General features: G+C 44.2%; 1 long non-coding RNA gene across 1 annotated transcript; it reads left to right on the forward strand.

Annotated features, from left to right (window-relative positions):
- The first annotated feature begins 12,673 nt into the window (after positions 1-12,673).
- LOC125687734 (uncharacterized) lies at positions 12,674-15,212 on the forward strand. Its single transcript, XR_007374364.1, has 5 exons — positions 12,674-12,721; positions 12,935-13,010; positions 13,182-13,281; positions 13,510-13,850; positions 15,088-15,212. It is a non-coding gene; the product is annotated as an uncharacterized LOC125687734 (long non-coding RNA).
- Positions 15,213-16,594: the final 1,382 nt, after the last annotated feature.

The following is a 16,594-nucleotide window of genomic DNA, read 5'->3' on the forward strand; positions in this document are numbered from 1 at the left end:
GAAAAAGAAATAAATCCAAAGGTGCGAGCAGGGGAAGGAAACTGGGTGGACTCGGAATTACTTCCTTAACAGTAACTGTCCAAGGAGGGAGTGAAGCTGCAAAACAGGGACAGTTATCCCCCCATGCCTTTAGAAAGGATAATGGGTCTAAAGGCTGTAATACAAACATTGGTTAAGATGGTTTTCTGGGACTCTATGTCACCCTATAACACTCCAGTTTTGCCATTACAGAAAGCAAATAGCACCTATCGACTGGTACAAGATCCAAGAGAAATTAATGAAATAGTTCTCAAGTGACCCCCCTGCTTCCTAACCCCTATACTTTAATGAGTCAAATCCCACACAGACACAAATGGTTCAGTGTAACAGACCTCAAAGATGCTTTCGGGACCTGTATTTTAGACTCAGAGAGTCAAGATCTTTTTGCCCTTGAATGAGAGGATCCAAAAATGCAACAAAAATAGCAAGAGAGGTGGATTGCTTTACCCCAAGGGTACACAGAATCACCTAATTTATTTTTATTATATTTTATGTATTATATTATTATAGATATTATATATTGTATTATTATGTATTATTTTATATACATTATATATTTTATATTTTATTTTTGTTTTAACTAATTCAGTGCTGGAGAAAGTTTTGGAAAAGTTTCAGGTTGAAGAGGAGGTGAAGCTGTTTCAGTATGTAGATGATTTGCTGAGTTGTGGAAAAGAGGAGTCTAAAGTAAGAGACTAAGTAAAACTCCGAATTTCTTGGGAATATGGGCTAGGGCTGTTTGAACTGTAGTATGTGGAAAAAGAAGTCATATACCTTGGGCATGTGATTTCTGAAGGGAAATGGAGAGTTCTGAAGGAATTCAGGGCACTGTGCAGCTTCATTTGCCCAGGACAAAGAGGGAGCGGCAAAAGTTTCTAGGTTTGATTGCATTCTGTATTTTGTGAATAGAAGAATATGTACAAGAAACAAAGATTGTATCTCCAACTATCGCAGGGAGAACCCAACATATTAAAATGGACAAAAGAGGGAAAAGAATTAGTAGAAGTATTGAAACAGGACTTAATCACAGCACCTGTGTTAGAGCTGCCTGCCTTAAAGGAACCATTTCACCTTTTGATAACTGTCAGTGAAAGAGCTGTTTTAGGCATTCTAACACAAAAATAGGGAGACAAAAGAAAACCTATTCATAGTTGTTCAAGGTATTAGACCCTGTATCTCAGGGTTGGCCTGAACGTGTGGCTGTGTCCAGGTGGTATCAGCAACTGCCTTACTGGTAGAAGAGTGTGCGTGTACACTTTGGGAGTGTAAGGAGCAAGTTGTTGACGGTACATGTTCCCCCCCCTACCCTTCCATCACAGAATCACAGAATCACCCGGGTTGGAAGGGACCCCAAGGATCATGTAGTTCCAACCCCCCTGCCTAGCAGGGCCATCAAACATACACATTCAGATCAGGTTGCCCAGGACCCCGTCCAACCTGGCCTTAAACACGTCCAAGGACGGGGCATCCACAACCTCCCTGGGCAGCCCGTTCCAGGGCCTAACCACTCTCCTAGTAAAGAACTTCCCCCTAACATCCAACCTAAATCTTCCCTCCTTCAACTTAAAACCATTTCCCCTAGTCCTGCTGTTGTCAGCCCTTTTGAAGAGTTTACTCCCCTCCTGGGTGTAGGTTCCCTTCAGGTATTGATAGGCTGCAATGAGGTCACCCCGCAGCCTTCTCTTCTCCAGGCTGAACAAGCCCAACTCCCTCAGCCTGTCCTCATAGGGGAGGTGCTCCAGCCCCCTGATCATCTTAGTCGCCCTCCTCTGGACCCTTTCCAAAATCTCAATGTCTTTCTTGTACTGAGGGCTCCACACCTGGACACAGTACTCCAGATGGGGCCTCACAAGAGCCGAGTAGAGAGGGACAATTACCTCCCTGTCCCTGCTGGCCACCCCTCTCCTGATGGAGCCCAGGATCCCATTTGCCTTTCGAGCTGCCAGAGTGCACTGCTGGCTCATGTTCAGTCTCTCGTCCATCAGGACCCCCAGGTCCTTCTCTGCCGAGCTGCTCTCAAGGACCACTCCTCCCAGCCTGTACAGGTGCCTGGGGTTCTTCCGGCCCAAATGCAAAACCTTGCACTTTGCCGTGTTGAACCTCATCAGGTTCACCCGAGCCCAGCCCTCCAGCCTGTCGAGGTCCCTCTGAATGGCATCCCTTCCTTCCACCGTATCAACCGCACCACTCAGCTTGGTGTCGTCAGCAAACTTGCTGAGGGTGCACTCAATTCCCTCATCGATGTCATTAATAAAGATGTTAAAGAGCACCGGTCCCAAGACAGACCCTTGGGGGACACCACTTGTTACCGGCCTCCACCTGGACATAGAGCCATTGACCACCACCCTCTGTCTGCGGCCTTTCAACCAATTGCTTATCCATCGGGTCGTCCACCCATCAAATCCACTTCCCTCCAATTTGGAGATGAGGATGTGGTGGGGGACCATGTCAAAGGCCTTGCTCAGGTCCAGGTAAATGACATTGGTCGCCTTCCCTTTGTCCACCAATGCCATCACTCCATCATAGAAGGCCACAAGATTAGTTAGGCATGACCTTCCTTTGGTGAAGCCGTGCTGGCTGTCTCGGATCACATGCTCATTCTTTATGTGACCGAGCATGTTGTCCAGGAGGATCTGTTCCATGAAGAGATTGCTCCACATTTTGAGGCATGATGGTTACAAAAAAAAAAAAAAAATAGAGCAGGAATCTGCTCCTCAGTCTCTTAAAAAAGCATAGTGCCAAACTCTCCCCCGTGGAGATGAAATGGGCATGGAATAATTGGTCCAACTTCGAGGGAGTCATGGGTAATATTAAATTCCCTCCACAAGCAAATTTGTATGGGGGAGGAAAAGGGATTATCAATCATTTGTGCAGTTCCAGGAGCTGCTCTTAGTGCTGCCATAGAGATCCGCAATGAACAGCACATGGTAGAAACCCAAATTATAAAGTCCTTTCAGGAATTGGTGACATACCTGCAGTACCAAGTAGAAGATCTTAGGGGACAGAAAAAGAAGAACATTCAAAAGGCCTCCCTCAGCAAGCCCTTAGAGAACAGTTGGTAAATGACAGGGAGATAGATGCTAGTTCCCCAGGTAGTGACTTTCCTCCAGGAGAAAATCTTGAGGATGTGAGACCCCAAAAAGACAAGTTGGGAAACCTGTGATCCTTCCCTGCCTTTAGATAGAAACTGGGCGTGCATGGGAAGAGACTGGCAGTGGGTATTCTGATGTTCGTACTGACAAAGTTCCCTGTTTGCTACGGAGCCGGCCAAAGTAAGGAAGGATTTTGGTGACACCCTTAGGAAATGTGTGGAAAGTGCCATTAACAGAGGGAGGTAAGATCTTGCTGACTGAAAAGAAATCAGAGGGTTATTGGGGACCTGGAATATTTTTCACCACGGGCAACCACTGCCAGTGGTCCTTTACTCCAAGAGCTGCTTATTGGGATGATTACTCCCCAGAACAACTGCTGTTGATTGATTTGCCCCACTGTGGTCCTGTCCCTTTAACCCTCAGGGAGACTCTTCACAAATACTTGTGGAAGCCTCAAGATGATCAGGAGGAACTGTACAAAATTAACCATCTGGATTTCACCTCCCTTCTAACTTTGGTTCATTTAGGACCAGGAAGTCTTATTTTTGTTTTGTTTTCTTTTCCAGTTTTGCTTCTTATAACCTTGGTTTCTTTGGAACCAGGAAGTTCTCTCTTGTTTTCCAGATGCTAACAAATGCTGATACTGTTGCTGTAGCTCACATGTTCCCTTCTCACTCTGCTCCTTTCTCTGGGATCCCTGTGGTATCATTGGTGTTACTGCTTTGGACAGGAATCTTCTTCAGATTAATTTTTGTAATTGCTTATGATGACCTTAACACAGTCACTGGCTGGTCACAGTCCCATGCCCATATTGGCAGTACTGGGCATCTAGTTAGTTTTACTTATGATCCTGTCACTAACTCTCCCGCAGCTTTTGTCCTAATACACAATGCTTCAGTACATACCATACACCTAATCATTGTGCTGGGACTGAATCACAATGGAGTTTTTTTGTTTATTTTTTTCCCTGCAGAGGAGAAAGAATCACAAATGCTTGTGGAGAAAAAAGACTCAGGGATTTCTTCTTCTTTCTTGCTAGCAGATCTTGATGCTCTCCTCTTCCTGCCAGTGGGCTGCGTGTCATGCCATAGTCCTGCAGTCTCCAGAAGTGACCCCACATGCTACCAAAACAGATCACAGACCTGGATTCAGGCATTCTTCATTCTCCCACTGCACGAGCTGTCATGGAGCAACGTGCTCCTCAAACGTAGTCATTTTGTGAGGTTACACAGTGTTTGTGTACTTATGTAGGAATGGAATGTTGTTTCTGCATTAGAACTAAAACGTGAGTATTTTACGTCATTGTCTCTGCTCCAGTCTTGTGTTGTTTGTTTACTACTACTAATTACTACTTAGTACTACTAAATACTAACAGCTCTTTTTGGGAGTGTTTTTATTTCATCAGGAGTCTCTGAGGGTCTCCTTCACTTGCCTATTAGATGAATTTTCCACATTGGTGCTTGCTCTGTAGGTAGATGGAGTAATGAATGTATGGGTACAAGGACTGCTGCTGTTATCTGTCCAGCCATCTGGAATACCTCTGAGCCTTGAGTTCCAGACAACATAGACATTGCGCTCCTAAACATTACGATAATGCCTTTAGAAATCCAAAACCCTTGACAATGATATCAGTAGGCTCATTATGTTGCAAGACTACTGATTTTTGATGCTGGTCAGACAGGACCTCAGTGATGATAGAAAATTTAAGGAGGAGAATGTAAGCCATTAGCAATAGATAAACATTTAGCTAGCAACAGTTTCTATTTAGCCAGTATGCCCATGTGCAGTTAAGCATCAGGAAGGTCTGTGAACCTGAAATACTCAGGCAATGAGGAATCAGGGGAAAAGGTGAGCATCAAGGTAATAGAGCATGTTCTTTGCTTTGTAATAGGGTTTTGTTTGCTTTTCATTCAGTATCATTTCTTACCATTACGCAGCGTTTGTCTTGTCTTGTTTTTCATGTTGCCAATCAACATTTAGTTGGAGCTTGGGTGACCCGAATGCATACAACTAAGTGTTGACCAAGTGTGATGTGAAATGAAGAGTTAGGCTCCAAAACAGGCTTCTAGTGAGTGCTGTGTACGACATGGAGTATCGAGAACTACCTCTGTTTCTCCCTGCCCCATGTTGTTCAGTACCAGACGTGAAGGTTTCTTCTTTCCTTCTAGGGTTGGAGACTCCACTATCAGATGGCATTGGCCTTTCAAGCCTCCCCGGGTTGTAGCGCTGGTTGTGCCCTGATCCTTGGAAAGGGGAACTGATTCCTTCATCATTACCTGATGGTGACGTCTACTTATCTTGTGTCCAGTGAGCGGTGGTGGAAAAACTGCGGCTCTCCCGAGTGGTGCAAGGACTCTACTGAGGCTCATTGTGTTTATAGTAGAAAACTACAGCCATAGATGGATGCCAATATCCACTCCTTACTCTGTCTGGCAAGCTGTGTTGATCTCTGAAGTTGCTCCCACACTTGTAGAAGTTCTTTGGGCTCAGCATCAGTTGTCTCTTGCACTCACATGGCTTTCACCAGGTATTCTTTCTTTTCCCCCATCTTTAGGGCTCGCAAGTACTGATGTGATGTCTCTGCCTTCTGTCGCTCCCACCAAACATGGGTTTGTTCTTTTTAGGTTCAATATCATTTCTTGACGTTATGCAATGTTTCTCATTTTTCTTGTGTTTCATGTTGCCAATCTATGCCTAGTTGGAGCTACAGTGAGCCCAAATGGTGACTGCTCTGCCTTGACCAAGTGAGATGCAAAAAGAAGAGGTAGGTTGCAAAACAGGCTTCTAGTGCGTGCCATGTAAGACTTGGGGTATCCAGAGTTAACTTCTTGTCTTTCTCCTTTTCCAGTTCCTTTTCCAGTTCCCTTTGATTTTTCCTCCCTTTTTATAATTTATTTTCATTTCCTAATCCACTTTCTAATTCTACTGCTTTTCTTTTTTCCAATTCTTTTTCCAATTCCTTTTCCAATTCCTTTTCCGAATAGTTTTCTGCTTCGTTTTTTTATTTTTACCTTTTTCTTTTCTCTCCTTGTTCTTTTATTTCCTTTTCTTTCTCTTTCTAATTTGTTTTCTTAAGACTTTTTCAAATTCTTTTTTGTTTTGAATTTTTTCTATTTCTTTATAATTCTTTATCTTTTGATAATTCTGTTTCCAATTCTGTTTGTTTCCAATTGTTTTTCTTCATGTTCCTTTTCTTAGTCATATTCCTTTCCATATTTTATTTTCTTCAACATATTACAATTCCCATTCCAATTCTTTTTCCTTTATTAATTATTTTTCCATTCCCTTTTCTAAATCTTTCTCTCTTTCTAAATCTGTTTCTTCTTTCCTGTTTCTAATTGTGAGAATCCTTTGTTTTTTGGCTCAAAGCTTGCTTCCTGAGGTTTTTCTTGTGATAAGACTCTCAATGATTTGTTAAGGAGGCAAGTGATGGGTGCTAACCGTGTGACAATCGGTATCACTTTGGGAACATTTGAAAGCCCCTTCCTCCAGAGCTGCTTGCCTCCGGAATAGAGTGCTCAGGAGTGTTCACTGGCAGAAGATCTGGCCTGTGACTAAACAGCTCCAGCTTGGTATGGGAAAATTGGGGAATTATACCATCGTGTTCTGTGAAAAACAAGATGCAGATGGGCATCCCTGTTCCCTCTTGTCTGCTGGCAAGGCCCAGAAGATGGGAACAAAGGAGTTTCTGCTGAGATCCCAGAGCCAGAAGCTGCCACTCCAAGGAGAGCTGACTCAACCACATTGGATTTGAGCTGTCACTCCAAAGACAGCTGACTCGACCACTTTGAAACTATTGAAAAGGGGCCGTCATCACCATGGTCATGGCTGTCGTTCTCATCATTCTCCTCGTCGTCAACAGAACAATGCCTGACGACCCACCACTACTGAAGATCAAAGACTGAACTACAAACCACGCTAGATCCATGGTGGTGACTGTCTCCCTCTTGCTTCCTATAAAGACTCCTTGCTTCTTCTTCTCTATCTTTTCTATCTTTCCTATCGCCCTCCTTCCCTTCCCCATTACCCTAATTCGTAATAGCCTCCGTCCTCCCCTTCCCCATTTCCCTAATTATGATTTGTAATAAATTGGTCGGACCAACATTTGAACTGTTGTTTCTTAATCTCACGCCGGGTATATAGATAATAAAAGAACCTCCTCTCCCTCCTATAAATTGGAGCAAGACACTAATCTGCTTTGTTTTTCTAATTTTTTTTCCTAATTCTTTTCCTATTTCTTTTTCCTGTTGCAAATTTTTCTTTTCATTGCAAGTCTTTTTCCTTTTTCTATTTCATTTTTTTTTTTCTTTTTTGAATCCCAATTCTTTTTCAAATTGTAGTTCTTGTGTTCTCTTTCTGGATCATTTTCTATTTTTTTTTTTCCTAATTCTTTGTCTAATTCAAACTATTTGTCTAATTCTTTTTCTATTTTTTTCTTTTTCTCATTCTTTTTCTTTTTCCAATTCCTCTTTATTTCCTTTTTCCATTTCTCAATCTAATTTTAATTCTTCTTCTTTTTTTAAAAAAAAAATACTTTTTGGTCTTTCTAATACTTTTTGTGTTCTAATTTTCTTTTTCCTTTTCTAATGATTTCTCTAATTCTTTTTCTAATTCGTTTCCTGCTCTTTGTTTTTTCTTTTTCTAATTCTAATTCTTTTTCCAAGCCTTTTTTTATGGTCCTTTTCCCAGTCTAAGTCTTTCTTTTTTCTATTTCAATTTTTTTCTAACTCCAACTCTTTTTCTAATTGTGGTACTTTTTCTTTTCCCTGTTCCACATCTTTTCCCTGTTCCATGTCTTTTTCATTTTTCTGTTTCAGTTTTTTCTTTTACATTTTCCAATTTTTTCTAATTTTTTAAATTAATTTTCTAATTCATTTTCTATTTTTTTTCTGTTCTTTTTGATTGTTTCTTTTTTTTCAGATTCTAAATATTTTTCTACTTTTCATTGTAAATCTTGTTATCTTTCTATTTTTTCTTTATATTTTTCCTTTTTCTAATTCATTTTATTTTTCTCAATCTTTTTCCAGCTCTTTTTCTGTTTCCAGGTTTTTCTTTTTGCAGTTTTTTCCTTTTCCAATTATCGTTCTAATTCTTCTCGTTTTTCTTTATCCATTGGTTTTCTTTTTCTAATTCCTTTTCTTTTCATATTCTTTCTCTTGCTCTAGTGCTTTTGTTTCCTTTCTCTTCTTTTTCATTTTCCAATTCTTTTTCCAGGTCTGTTTCCATTTCCAGTTCTCTTTCCAATTTTTCATCTATTTTTTTCCATTTTTTCTTTTCTCAATTCCTTTTTATACAATTCCTTTTCTTTTTCCAATTCCTTTTCTTTTCATCTTCTTTTCCATATTCTTGTTTTTCTCTCTCTAATTCTTTTTCTAATTCTTCTTCTATTTTTTCTAATTATTCTCTTTTTTCTTATTATTTTTCATTGTTCTATTTCTAGTTCTTTTTCTAGACTTTTTTCTCACTTTTCCATTTTCCTTTATTTTTTCCCTCTTTTTTTGTCTTTCTACTTTTAGCTCCTTTTCCAATTCCTTTTCTAATATTTTTTTCTAATTCTTTCTCATTTCCCATTTTTTTCCAGTTCCTTATCTTTTTCCAATTCTCATTCTAATCCTAATTTGTCCTCGTTTTTTCATTTTCTAATTGTTTTTCTCTTTCATTTTCTAATTTATTTTCTTTCTTTTCTATTTCAAATTATTTTTATAATATTTTCTTCACCTTTTTCTCCTCCCCTTTTCTTGTTTTTCTGTTTCTTACTCTTTTTCTAATTCTTTTTGTCTTATTTCCTAATTCTTTTTCTAATTCTTTTGCTTTTTCTAATTCTTGATTTTTTTTCCTTTTCTAATATTTTTTTCCCTAATTGGTTTTCTTTTTCCTTTTTATTTTTGTAATTCTTTTTCTAATTCCAGTTCTTTTTCCTCTGCCTTTTCCAATTCTTCTTCTAGTTCTATTTCCAATTCGTTTTCTATTTATTTTCCTAATTCCAATTATTTTGTCTTTTTCCTCGCCTTTTTCCTGTCCTCATTGTATTTCAAATTCTTTTTTCTTTTTCTAATAATGTTCCTTTTAATAATTCTAGTTATTTCTCTTTCTTTCTTTTTCTACATCGTTCTTTTCTCCTTTCCTTTTCTCTTTTTTCATTTTTATTCCCCTTTTTTCGTTTCCGTTTTCCTTTTCCTTTTTTCTTTTCATTTTCATCTTCTGTGAACCTGAAGTGCTCAGGCAATGAGAAACCAGGGCAGGAGAAGGTAAGAGTTGGATAATAGATCATGGACGATGTCCCACTGATTCAGATTTCAGTGTTCCTGAAGAAAATACTACCAGTCTACAAGAGCCTTATCCAGCTGGGCTGCATTGCCAGATAACAAACCTGAATAAAGCAAAGGACGCACAATGTTGTGGGTTTTCACTTGGGTTCCTTGTACTGTCCATGCGGATTCACGGTATTTTTGTACAGGCTTGTGGATCTTCACTGGGCTTTGCAGAAGTCCGCCCTGGTTCACTGAAGACTTTGCAGGATCACTGGTCTTCACTGAGATTCCATGAAGTTCACGTGGTTTTGTAAGATTTTGCACAGCTTTGCTTCTGTTCACACTGGTTTCCCATATCTCCGCTTTGGTTCAGTCAAGTTTGCACAATTTTGCTGGCCTTTGCTGCCTTAAAGTTTCACTCCTTTACTTAGCCCCCTGACAGTTTGCAGGTGGAATCTCAAATTCTCAGTCATCTAGTGCTGCTGCCACTTCCCCCACCTTTCCAGAGTATGAGCTTGCAATTAAATATCATCTACACATGGATACACATCCTAAGGCAGTGAAACTCTGTCAAAGTTCACTGAGGTGGCTTGAGCAATAGAGGGAGAATATGTACACCCCTGTGGGAATCAGCTAAAGGTATATCATATCCCCTCCTGTGTGAAAGCAGATTTTTCTTTATTCTCTTCCTGCAAGGAAACTGTAAAGAGCATTTTTTACGCTGAAAACTGCCATCCAAATAAGCTCCAAAGCCCATTTCACGTCATATTCCAGACACAAACCATCAATATTTCACACCAAACTCCAGGTTCACGTCCTTGCTAATTCACCCCAAATTGAGTTCCCAAAACCTCATTATTTCATTCCAAATATCAGCGCCAACACTCCCTGATGTCACCCCCCAGGGATGCTCTAGCATCAATCCCCCAGCATTACTCCTTCACATCACCCCCCTTTCATCCCAACATCACCCACCAGTGCCAACCCAACAATGTCACCCTGGAGTCACTTCCTAATGTCACCCCTCACCGTCACCACAGTATCCACCCTCAGCATCACTCCAAAATTGTCATTCCCCAGTGTCACCCCAACACTCTCACCCCAGAACCAGTCATTCATGTTAAATCCCTGTGGTACTCCAACATCACTCCCAATGATGTCACCCTATCATGCTACTCCCTAACATCTATCCTATTGACACCCCAACATCACTCCAACATAACCACTGTGTCACTCCCTCTAGGTGTCACTCTAAAATTTTAGAGGATTCCATTAAGTGGGAAGCAGAATCTCCCTAAGCAAGTATGCTATTACTATCTGACCCTTGAGAGATGGCAAGCCACAGAAAAGGAGAGAGAAGGAACATGCCAGCAGCGGATTTGATCAGCATCACTAGCAGGGCATCCCCTGCTTCAAAGCACACTTCCACTCTTTCTCCCACTTTCATTCTCCCCAGGGTCTGTAGGGTTTGATCCACTTGCACGCTGTACCCGTTCAGCCAGTACATGATACAGAGCTTTACAATCTAAGAATTTTAGGATGCTATAATCACAAAATGAACAAGACAGTTAGGCAAAGCAGACTACGACAACAAAATAGAATAAATAGAAGGCTTACCCCTATCCTGGGCTCACTCACAAAACTCTAGCAGAGCAGATCTCCAGCAGAAACCCTTCCCCCCTGGCAGCCAGCTCTTAAATAGCTCTAGGAGGGGGCAGCCTGGCTCCACCCCTTCTGGCAGCACAGGTGAATTGAATTGCCTTCACCTGTGCTCCTCTGGCTGCCTCATGGCTCGCCTCAGGTGATCAATCAGAGGTTCAGGCCATGACTCAGCAGTTCCCATACAAGAGCCCAGCTGGAACATCGGCTTGCAAAACAAGTCTTCGCAAGAACAAGACCAAATACCAGGGACAGCTCTCTCTACAAAACATTTGCAGCCACAGCCACAAATATCAACTCCCTTAAAACTGCCAAAATACCTTATTCAATTCCAGGATCATTCTTCAGTCAGGGGCCGTTAGGTCCCCAATATAACACCCCAACAACGTCACCACCCAGTGTTCACTCCCTGATGTCACCCACCCTTCCTCCCCAAAAAGCCCCAACATAACCCATGCCACTACAATGACACTTCAGAATCACTCTCCAGTGTCACCCCAATGTCACTCCCAGAGTCGTGCCAGCAATGTCACCCCCCAACATCACACTAAGTCACCCCAGTGTCTCCATCGAGTATCTCTCTCTCTCTGATTCCCCCCCCCCCCCCCCCCCCACCCGCAATACCCCAGCATCACCCCGAGCGTCACTCTCCAGGCTCAGTCCACAACATCACCCCAGTGTCATCCCAGCATCACTCCATGGCATCACCCCAACTTGCTTGCCAAGTAAGCAAGGTTTGGGACAGCAGCTCCTAGCGGGGCTGTATAAGCTTTCAGACACCGATAATCGATTATTAATCACCACCTTCCATCTGGTTTCCAAACCAGATGACAACGAGTTATGTGGGGAATCTGTTCTGGAAACGATTTGTCTTTTTTCCAAACCTGCTATGAGTTCAGAAATCCCACATCATGCTGCAGCAGAAATGGGGTGCAGTGGTATGTTAGCGACCCCTGCTTCAGGGAGCACAGGGGCTGCGTAAAGTGCACACGCTGCAGCCTGCCTATTTCTTTGGAGTCTGGGATTGAAACTTGACTCAAAAGGCCACACACTGCCATACAGGCAGGTGCCAGGTTCACCCACTGATTATGTCAAATCCTGAATTGTTTTCACAATGGGCTTTAATTGCAAAGAAAGTAGGCGACACGTTTCTCACTGGAGAGCCACAAGCTGTCCCCACTAGTTTGGCAAACAGAGCTCGCTCCGATCACACCGGTAATCTCAACTCTGCCATCCAGGCTGCACACACAGCTGTTCAGCATCTTGCTGTATCAGTACTGAAATTTGTGTGCTGTATCATACTGAAATTTGTGCTCCCCTATCTATTAGAAATTTTACTGAATGCTTTTGAGGACAGACTTCAATCAAAATATGCATGCCATTGTTTCTCATCCTTTGATCAAACTCCCTTGCCGGACAGGCAGATCCAATCACCTGCTTGTAATTAGTCTTTTTTTGTTGTTGTTTACGGTCTGAAGCAGTGATTGAGCACCTGGTGAGGGGTGTGGCCAGCCCTGCCAGCACAGGTGGAAGCAATTTACCTGTGGGACCGGATAGGGCTGAGCTTGGCTCCACCCCCTCCCTGCCCATATTTAAGGGCTGGGAACAGACAGAGCAGCATTCTGCTTGGGAACTGCCTCCTTGGAAGTATTGGGAGTGAGTTCTGCCCTTTGGAATGGGGTGAGTGACTGCTGCTTTATTGCGGGGCTCTGGTCTTTCCCTTTTGGGGGATCCTGACCACTTTTAAGGGCTGGAAGCTGTGAGGGCAGCATCTCTGCATGGAGGCTCCTTCCTTTGGGATGTGGGCTGTTTGTTTTTGGAATGGGGTCATTGATTTCTTCTTTACTGCTGGATTGTAATTTCACTTTCTGGGGGCTCCTGACCACATTTAAGGTCTGTCAGCAGAAGGAGCAGCAACTGCACCTGGAGATTGCTTCCTTTAGAGCGTGGGGTGAACCCTTGAAACTGGGTGAGTGATTCTTTATTCCAGGGTTGCAATATCTTGTTGTTGGGGGGATCCTGACCCCACTTAAGGGCTGGCAGCCTTTAAGGTGGTATCTGTCTTTAGAGACCGTCTCCTTGGGAGTGTGGGATGAGCTCTGGTCCTTGAGAAAGGGTGATTCATTCCTTCTTGTTTTAGGACTGTGACCTTTCCTGTTTTTGGGGCATCCTGACCACATTGAAGTGCTGGCAGATGTAAGGGCAGCACTGATCTCTGGACTGTCTCCTGTGGAGCAGGGGTGAGTTTTGGCCTTTGAGAAGGGTGTAAGTGGTTTCTTTGTTTTTTCTTTATTTCAGGGCTGCATTCTCCTTTTTTTTTTTTTTTTTTTTTTTTTTTTTTAAATCCTGACCACTTTTAAGGGGTGGAAGCCGTAAGGGCAGCATCTCTACCTGGAGACTGCTTCCTTGGCAGTGTGGGCTGAGTGTTCATCTTTGGAATGGGGTAACTTATTCTTCCTTTATTTCAGGGCTGTTATGCACTGCTTCCAACCATGCAGAGTTGTTTAAGGGCGTTCTGTGCACCCTTAGGTGTAATAAATCTTCGTCTTTATAGAAAGCCAAGGATTGTCCTCTTCTGGACTGCTGTACTCAGTATCACCCCAGTGTGATGAAGTGAAGCCCCTGCTCTGCTGAATACTGGGACTGGCCCAGAGAGGCTCTGATGGATGTGGATTATCCTAGCCAGAGTACTTGGTACCATTGGTGGTGATCTCGTCCAACTGCCACACAATGAACAGGAACATCCACAGCCAGATCTGGCTGACCCAGCCTCACCTTGGAAGGGACGGGGCATCCATCACATGTCTGGGTAACCTGTTCTGCTGTGTCACCACCCTCACTGTACCAGATTTTCTTTATATCTAGGCTAAATCTTTCCTTGTTCTTCCCTTCAGGTGTTGAAAGGCTGTTACCAGATCACCTTGGAGCCTTCACTTCTGCAGGCTGAACAGCTCCAGCTCTCTCTCTTTATAGGAAAGGCGTTCCATCCCTCAGTTCATATTTGTGGCTGTTCTCTGGATGTTCTCCAACAGCTCCACGTCTGTCCTGCGCTGCGGACATCCACATCCAGACACAGCACCTCCAGGTGAGGCCTCACAGCGCAGAGCAGAAGGGCAGGACCAGCTCCCTTCGCCTGCTGACCACACATCTTTGGATGGAGCCCAGCGTACGGTTGGCTTTCTGGGCCAGGAAGGTACATCGCTGAGTGCCACTACTCAGCCTGTTGAGGTCCCTCTGGATGGCGTTGTCCCTTTAGTGTGTCACTGCACCCCACAGCTCGGTGTCATTAGGGTGCACTCAGCCCCACTGTCAATGTCACTGATGAAGGGGCAATCCCAGGTGTTTGTACAAACTCAGCAAAGAACACCTTGAGAGCAGCCCCACAGAAAAGGACTTGCGGCTCCCGGTGGATGAGCTGGGATCCATGAGTGGACATCAGCCAGCAGAGCGTGCTTGCAGCCTGGAAGGCCAGCTGTGTTCTGGGCTGCGTTAAAAGAGGAGTGGCCAGCAGGGAGAGGGAGGTGATCGTCCCCATCTGTTCGGCTCTTCTGAGGCTTCATCTGCAGTGCTGCATCCAGGCCTGGGGCCCCCAGCACAGGAAGGACGTGGAGCTCATGGAGCGGGTCCAGAGGAGGCACTGAGATGAGCAGACGGTTGGAGCAGCTCTCCTACAAGGAAAGGTTGAGGGAAGTGGGGTTGTTCAGCCTGGAGAAGAGAAGGCTTGGGGGCGAACTCATTGCAGCCTCACAGTACTTGAAGGGGGAACAGCAGGAAGGGGAACGGCTGTTTACGAGGGTGGATCGTGATAGGACAAGGGGAAATGATTTTAAACTGAAACAGGGGAGGTTTAGGTTGGTTATTAGGAGGAAGCTTTTCACACAGAGGGTGGTGACGCACTGGAACGTGTGCTTCATTGTCACTTCCAGGAGGATCTGCTCCTCGATTTTTTTGCAGCACAGAGGTGAGACTGACACATTGGTGGTTCCCAGGGTCACACTTTATATCTGCAGTAACAGCTGTGCTGTTGCCTTTTTTCTGCTCACCAGGGACTTCACCTGACTGCCTCGACTTCTCAAATACCACTGAGAGTGGCTCGGTGACTGCAGCGGTGAATTCCCTCAGGGCTCTGGGACTCGTCTCATCAGGACCCAAAGACTCCTGGATGTCAGGTTCTCAGGTGGTCCAGATCCTGATCTCCCATCACAGTGTGGGATAGGGAGGGGTCTGTGGGACCAGCATTGCTTCCTCAATCCCCACCTACCAAACCGAAGGTGAGAGCAGTGTATAATGAGCAGTTATCAGAGAAGATGGAAGATGGATATTGTTGGGTACCTGAGCCTTCTCCTTGTCTGTTGTTCCCAGCTGCAGTGCTGCTGGTAAGCAGCATCACGCACAGAGTGCAGCCACATTGATCAGGGAAAGGAGTGCAGGTTTGTGAAAGAGGCACATCTGTAGGGCAGTGCCTTCATTACTGTTTTGTGTCCCACAGGTGGCTGCGGAGTTACAGCGCTCCCGAGTGCCGTAACGACTGCATGGAGATGCGTGGCTCTTCATGGGAACAGCAAGGAACCGGAATCTGCATTTCCTGGAATGCCCCAGAGCCTCGCTTTGCTGGCTGGTAATTGTCTGCCCAGCAGGTAAGGGCAATGCTCACCCATCAGTGTTTACCCACTCCATAGCACGGCACAACACGGTGCTCCCAGAGCTCTTCATTGCACTTTATGGTGCCCTGGATGCTGCCTGTCCTTTTCTTTCTGTGTTCTCTTTGTCTCTGGCCTTTCACTGCAGTGTTTTCCTTCCCTTTGCCCTTGCTGTTCCCTACTGCATTCTCTTGCCCTCCTGTTTTTGTGTTCCATGCCACGTTCATTTGGCCGTTGCCCTTGGCTTTCTTTGCTGGATTCACTTCAGCATTCAGTTTTGGCGTTCTGTACTGCGTTCTCTCGCCCTCCTGTTTTGGTATTTCCTTCCACGTTCTCTTAGCCGTTGCCATTGGCTGGGCATTCTCTTGCCCTCCTGTTTTTGTGTTCCATGCTGGGTTCTCTTGGCCATTGCCCTTGGCTTTCTTTACCACATTCACTTCGGCATTCAGTTTTGGTGTTCCCTGCTGCGTTCTCCTGCCCTCCTGTTTTGGCGTTTCTTGCCGTGTTCTCTTGGCCATCATCCTGGGCATTTCCTTCCACGTTCTCTTGGCCCTTGCCCTCCTGTTTTTGTGTTCTATGCCACATCTCTTGGCCATTGCCCTTGGCTTTCTGTTGCCACATCCTCTTCAGCATTCAGTTTTGGCGTTCCCGGCAGCATTCTCTTTGGCCTCCTGTTTTGGCATTTCCTGCCACATTGTCTTGGCCCTTGCCTGGGCATTCCCTGCAGCGTTCTCTTTGACCTCCTAACTTGCTGTTCCAGCCACATTCTGCATTGGCCTTCTTTGCCGCGTTCTTTTTGGCCTCCTATTTTGGCTTTTCCTGCCATGTTTTCTTAGCCCTTGCCTGGGCATTCCATGTTGTGTTCCCTTGTCCTTTTGTTTTGGCATTTTGTGCTGCATTCTCTTGGCCTTTG

The sequence above is a fragment of the Lagopus muta genome, unplaced genomic scaffold (genome assembly GCF_023343835.1).
Source record: "Lagopus muta isolate bLagMut1 unplaced genomic scaffold, bLagMut1 primary scaffold_179, whole genome shotgun sequence".
Lineage (NCBI taxonomy): Eukaryota > Metazoa > Chordata > Aves > Galliformes > Phasianidae > Lagopus > Lagopus muta.